Here is a 7,165-nt window from a genome sequence, read left to right on the forward strand (position 1 = left end):
GGTTCAAATTTATAGTCACAAATGTTAGTTTCATAGTTCTCAAAGTGGATTGGAGCAACAACAAATAAAATTTTCAGCCCCAAGATATTAATTTCATAATAACAAATATTTGGAATTAATAACTTCATATTTGGAATTAATTTATATAATCTATAAGGTTTTGAGATTTTTAGGATGCATACAAAAAATGAAATGATTTTCATGGGCACAAACATGTAAACTACCATTAGTAGCCAAACTACAAACCTATATTATGACCTTTTTTTATTAAAGAAATACTTAAAGTGAATCACTTCGAGATGTTACCGTTCTACCTTTTATTTCTTATTTTTTCCAAAATGAAGACCTTTAAACAAATGAGATAAAACAAAAAAAAACCTAAAACAAAAACAATCAATAAAATAAGGAAATACCTATACTATTTATATACAAGATAATTTCTAGATAAACAAACTTTATGACTATAAGGATCAACACTGTTACAAGTGTGGTTGCCGTTGCACCAAAAGATCGACATGTTAATGCCTGATACAACCACTAGACTTATAGAATCCACAGGAGGCAGTTAAGTCATGTCACAAACTTGAGCGTTGCGTTGCACAACACAAGGAGACTAAGAGCGCACACCTTGCAACAATCCCCCCCCTAGCGCAAGCGAGGGGTTTGAACTTGTGACCAAGCTCTGATACCACTTGTTACAAGTGTGGTTGCCGTTGCACCAAAAGATCGACTTGTTAATGCCTGATACAACCACTATACTTATAGAATCCACAGGAGGCGGTTAAGCCATGTCACAAACCCGAGCGTTGTGCTGCACAACACAAGGAGACCAAGGGCGCACACCTTGCAACAAACACTTCCTTTGAAATTATTCTTTAACATTTGTAAGAGTACTAAGATATTATTCATGGTCCTATGATTATAAAATTTATCTTTGTATTTAGAAAAGTAGAGTTTAAGTATGTTAATCTCATATTCAAGACACTAGTTGTAAAAATTAATAACTAAGGCAATTTCCAATGTCTACGATTAATCTATACACATTTTCTTCCCTACATTCTAATAATCAATTTGGTGAGTATAATTATTTAATGTTAAAAGAGGAGATACAACCTATTTGAAGTTTATTTGACTAAGAATGTGTGCTTTCCACCTATTGGTCCATCATTTGATACTTTCTCTTCTAAAGGTCTTAATTTGTGATGTATTATTCCTTGTGCATTAGGCACATATCAATCACATTTATATCCATTAATTAATAACCAATTATGATATTTAAATTTGATACTTTTAGATTTAAAACATGGAACATATCACCTTTTTTCCAAATTATCATGTGGTTGGCATGGTAAACCAACATGTGTCTTCTCAAGTAAGTCCACACAACTAATTTTACATTCATCATTCAACACAAAAATTTAATGGAATCATCAATTGACACTTCTTTATGTCCATTTAAAAAAAACCTTTATGATCATTATTTGTATTATAATTTGACCTTCATCTTCAAAGGATAAACTGATGCCTTCATTATTTACCTTCATATCAACGTTATTTAAGTAAAAATAATTATTATTTGAAACATCAAAAAAACTAGAGTAATCAAAACCTGATATGCATAACTCTATCTTTTTCAATAAAGTCAAATATAATGAATAAATACCAATGAAAAGCTGAACAAACTTCATTCCTTGGTTTAGGTTATAATTAATATTGATATGATTCTTGATCATGCACATTAGCTATAATATATCATCTATACCCTCTTTCATTTGTGTATCTTGTTCTATATTACTGATCTCTCTACTATCACTATTTTGTCATCAATTGACTTGCTCAAATAAACTTGCAATGCATCCCCAAAAGCGGTACAATTATAATATGATTAATTATCATGACATAATGGGAGGTAAAAACCATATATTTTATCATCTACCATTAGAAAAATTATACTATACTTTATTTTATTAACTTGTAGTGACTTCATTTTTTGCTATTTGTAAAAAAAATATATTTGATCTACCTTTAGAAAATCATAGTGTACTTTTTTGTTTCATTTGTTAGTTTGATGACTTCTTGTTCCATCATAAAATTGGGTTGATATCGCTAATTTTCGCACTTTATTTTGTAATATTTTCTCTCTATTTAATGATTGAGACTAAGGGAAATATTTTTGTAATAGCCCTCAAGTGAATTATACATGCATTCAACTTTATCTTCATGTGCGTTTTGACCTAAAATATTCTATTATTCATATCTACATCAGCTTTGCAATATTTATGAGAAAGATTAAGATAAAATGGTTGCCTTGGTACTTCATCATAACTATCCTTAGAAGATGGTCCAACTAATGTCTCTTCTTGATAATGTTTCTCTTCTTGTGATGCATCTTCTTACACTATAATTTCTTCATTTTCTTGACTAACTTCAAGCCCTATGTATTTTTAGTATGGAATTAATACTTTTAAACCCAATTACAACATCATAAGAAAGGTTAAACAATTAAAATTCACTATGTTTAGTAGTAACATGCACCATGCATTCTCTTTATGAGACAAATAAGAAAAAAATTATGGATATAACTATTCATTCAATTTTTTTTGAAAAAGAGAGAAATCTATCTTTAAAATATGATTCGTTATGAAATTCAAACCATTCATTATCCATTGTAAAATGTGTAACTTATCTCAAATTAGTAACTTGAAATCTCATACCATTAATGTAACTCTAGCCTATCCATCCCTTCGTATAGTGTTGATTATATCAATATGTATGTTTGTCACTATTAGATTAGATAAAATTCACTCACAAACTTATCTCTTTTCAAACAAAATTAAACTCTAGAATATAGTTTAGTCACCCTAAAGCCTCAAATGCCAATTGTTGACTTGTAGACAACACAATGCTTGGTGTCTATCGTGTTTCCTCAAATGGACTCGCATGCTTGGAGTTTATAAATGTGGATTGAATTTGAGGAAAAATATAGAAAGAAAGAAGAAAAAGAGATATAGATAAAAAAAATAGCTAATAGGAGACAAAAGAATCTACAATCATCCTCTAGAAAAATTTGAAAATGAGAATATTTTCCTAGAAAATTTGACTTAATAGTCATCACAAGAAGTTTCTAGTCAAATTTTATATAATAGAAAATAAGCTCAACATTATCCTTCTTCAAAAGGTGAAAAATGACTAAAGAAACATTTAGAGTTATTTCCAATAGAATCTATCCCAATGTTTACTTTTGCTTCATTAAATCTAAGGGAGCATTCAGGGGAATCATTACTATGTGGAAGCAAACTCACCTCAATGGTTGTTGCATTAACAAGTCTAGAAATAAAGAACTATGAAGTTCTTATCTTCATAATAAAAATGGATTCGCTCCAACATTTACACTCCTAATTATAGACCCATAAAAAAGAAACTTTAGGATTTTAAAACTTCCCTTATTAGCCAATATAGTAAGGACCCTCAGATGGTGGCTGGAGATTTCAATACACCATTGTACCCCTCTAAAAATTTGGGAGGTATCATGAATTATTCAAATAGTATGACTAAGATCTATTGGGGATTTTTGAAGGATAACAAGGAGAAATATTTCACAATAGCTAATAGGGTAATGACCACTCTACCCTCCTCTCCTAATATTCCTAAAGGGTTAATTATCTAGAACAATATGCTTAAATTCATGTGTCTAATCCAAAAAAAGATAGTTTGGAAAGTTGGTGATGGAAGTAAAATTGAATTTTGGGATGATAAAATATTGGATCACCAACCTCTTGCATCCAATAAGTCCTTTAGAGGTATACATAATATTTCCACCATTATTTTGGTAATTATGTCAAGGATATTTTTTAGATAATTGGACTTATATTCAAATAGAAAAACCTTCTTGAATGCTACCCCAATGAGGTTCATTTGAGATACATTGTGATGTGAATTCAATTTAGATTTTCTCAGATCAACATTCTTGTTTTCCCTATTGGTGATGAAATTAATTGGTCTCTAAATAGAAAAGGTTCATTCACTATTAAGTCTACTAACAATTTGTCATTGGATCCCCTATTAGCGAATATTTCTAGAGAAAGGTTTGGATTCAAAACCTCATCCCTAATGTTAACTTATTTTGGTGGACAAGCACCCATAACAAAGTTCTCACCTAGGATAATTCAAAAAAGAGAGGCTTTTAACCATTTAATAGATGTGCGCTCTATCTAAAAAGTGAAGAAACTATCCCCCACCTTTTCTTCCATTGTAACCTATCAAGAGTTATCTAGGACTTTTTTTGGTTAAGTTCAACATATGTTAGATAATTAATGGTTTTGTAATCTAGAGAGCTTTAACAAGGGATGACAACCTAACTTTTATCTGCTTATCCTTAAATAACTCTAGAAATGGGTCCTCCCTCACCTTGTTTGGATATCTAGAAGGAATGAAACAACTGAATTTTCAAGGATAAATAGGTTAATGAGGAGTTTTTTTTCTTCACCTTCGCTAATAATATTATGGAATATTTTGTTAAATTCTCACATAAAGAAGGTAAAGTTATTCCTAGTTGTAACTGAAATTCACATTGTTGACAACTAGGGATCAAAAATTGACAAGACTAATATTGTTATGTCTAAGAAGTTGAGGCATGTTAATGCCTATTGGAAACCTCCACTCCTATGGTAGGTCAAGTGGATATTTGATGGGACTTGTAAGAGTAACCCTAGGCTTTCTAGTCATGGTGGTGTGTTGAGGATATGGGAATGTTGCCTGTGTCAAAAAATAGGTCTCAAATTCAATAAAAAAAATGAAGCTCTTGAAAAAAAATTGGGGAATTATGTTGGATCTTGAACTTAGCATCCAATTCCTATATATTAAAGGAGACTCTAAACTAATTATTGATGTCTTAACTAGGATTTACAACCCAAATTGGAATATAATGGACACCATAAGGGACTGTAAAGGCCTCATCAATAACCTTTGCAATTATGAGACTCTACCTATACAACATGAAGTGGACTTGGTTTTCGATACTCTTGCTAATTTGGATAAACATTCCCCCCTTATTATCACCTACCCTGAAACATGATCTTTCTAAGTTACATTTTTTTACATAAGGTAAGCTCTTATGTCGGAAGATCTAAAATTATAATATTGAGAATATTTTAAAATGTCTCCTCAAATTATGAATAGGATGAGAAGTGAAGGGATTTTCCTTAGGGATAGAAAGCTTACTAAGTTGGAAATTTCATTGTGGTAGTATGGAACATTCTACCTCCTACCTCTTCGTGGTTTTATTTTTTATAAGACCCTCACTTTGTTGACTTGGTAACTTTTTTGGTGATTTTCCTTATGAGTTTCCCCATGAGCTTTCTCCCCTATGTGGTTTTCATTAGACTTCATTTATATTATAGACTTAGATTGGCTGGTGACATGGGAGCTGAGACCCATAACCAAAATCATATGTATCCTCTGTATGATTTTGAAGAAAGGTATTGTTTAATTATATTTGTGGAGATCATGGCCTAGGATGTTATGTGTAGGATATTTTCCTTTGACAAGGTCACAATTATTTCTCCTTGGAAAACTCTAGAAAATTATATAGTTAGTCTTGGAGCCATATAACTAGTGCTATTTTTCTCTCATCATTTTCTTTGGCAGTGTTGGAATTTGAAATTTTGAGTGGCAATAGGATCCAAACTAAGCCCAAGTCTTGCAAATAACTCAAGAAAGACAATAATTTGTGGTATATTTATAAAGGATAAATTTCCCTTACATGGAATTTCTCAATGGGTTTGATCAAACTCTCTCCATCCAATTTATTGAATTACATAATAAGAGGAGCATGCAGGTGCATAGTGTTGTCTTTGAGATTGGTGAAGAGCTCATGAGATTTGTGATAGGCTCAAAATGTCATAGTTTAAAAGTACACAAGCAAATAAATTTTTAGGAGGCCAAGATCATGAGGATGAGTTTTAATGAATGAGAGGCTTTGGTCAGGCATCAAAATAGGTTTAATAGGGAAGTGTTGCCTCCTCCCTAGGACTAGGCGTGTTGAGCTCCAAACAAGTATTTTACTCTCAAAGATCAATTTAAATGCTACTATACTTACCACTTTCATCTTTTAAATCATCTAAGACACAAAATTTCATTGATTCTATTTGTTTTTCTCAAATCCCTAGAAGATTCCATCAAAGAGGCTAAAGATAGGTTTTGTAAACACCCTAACTTGTTACCCATCCTACTCCTCCAAGGCCTCATTTTTTCCTCTACCACTTTCACCTAGCCCTCTACATTGCCAAAACTATTAAGTCTTTCTCAGTTGACACCTCTCTAACCACCCCCTAAGTAAATATAAACTTCACTCGTGGACAATGAGGACAATGATGATTTATCATCTCTTAATGAACTTTATTGTGAGGCTATTATACCATAGAATAAATGTGGTTCTGATGGTAGGAAGTTGGGTAATACACCAAAGGGAAAGTGGGAAGATAAAAGAAAAACTAGCAACTTTAAGAGGAAACCTAAAAAATATGACCTAGCCAAGAGTTTAGAGAGGATGTCAACCAAACTATTGAATTAAAGGAGATGAGTAGGGTCATTCTCGATAAGAGGTCTAGGGTTTGTGGATCTAACCATCTAGTCGGGGCCCAACTTGGTGACTATAAGGATATGGATTTCTCTAGTGAGCTGGTATATAAATAATAGTACAAAATAAGGCTAAAGGACACCCTAGAGAGAAAGCCTATGGAATATCTTACGCCTTAACACATACTACCCATGAAATATGAGGGAAAAAACCTCTTAAACTAGGTGAGCATGTCAAATTCTAAGGATGAGTCTTTTGGACCCCTAATAGTGAATGTCAATAATGATGTAATCCAAGTCAACCTTGAGGCTTTGAGCACTAGGTCATGGGGCCTAAAGATGAAAATAAGGAAAATAAAAAATAAAATCAAGAAAAATATGACAAAATTGGTTAATTTCATTTTTTGGTTTGCAAGACAAAGCACAAAAAAGGCTATAGTTTGATGCTTATAAAATAGAGCTATTTGAATAGCTAATCAAAGCTATTTCAATAGAGGTGGAAATTTTCCCTCTTAATTTTCTCATTGGTTTGGTTTATTCATTTTTTGTTTTCATCACTATTTTGTTTGGTTGCTCATGTGTTGTTTAA

Source organism: Cryptomeria japonica, chromosome 4 (genome assembly GCF_030272615.1).
Source record: "Cryptomeria japonica chromosome 4, Sugi_1.0, whole genome shotgun sequence".
In the NCBI taxonomy this organism is placed as follows: domain Eukaryota; kingdom Viridiplantae; phylum Streptophyta; class Pinopsida; order Cupressales; family Cupressaceae; genus Cryptomeria; species Cryptomeria japonica.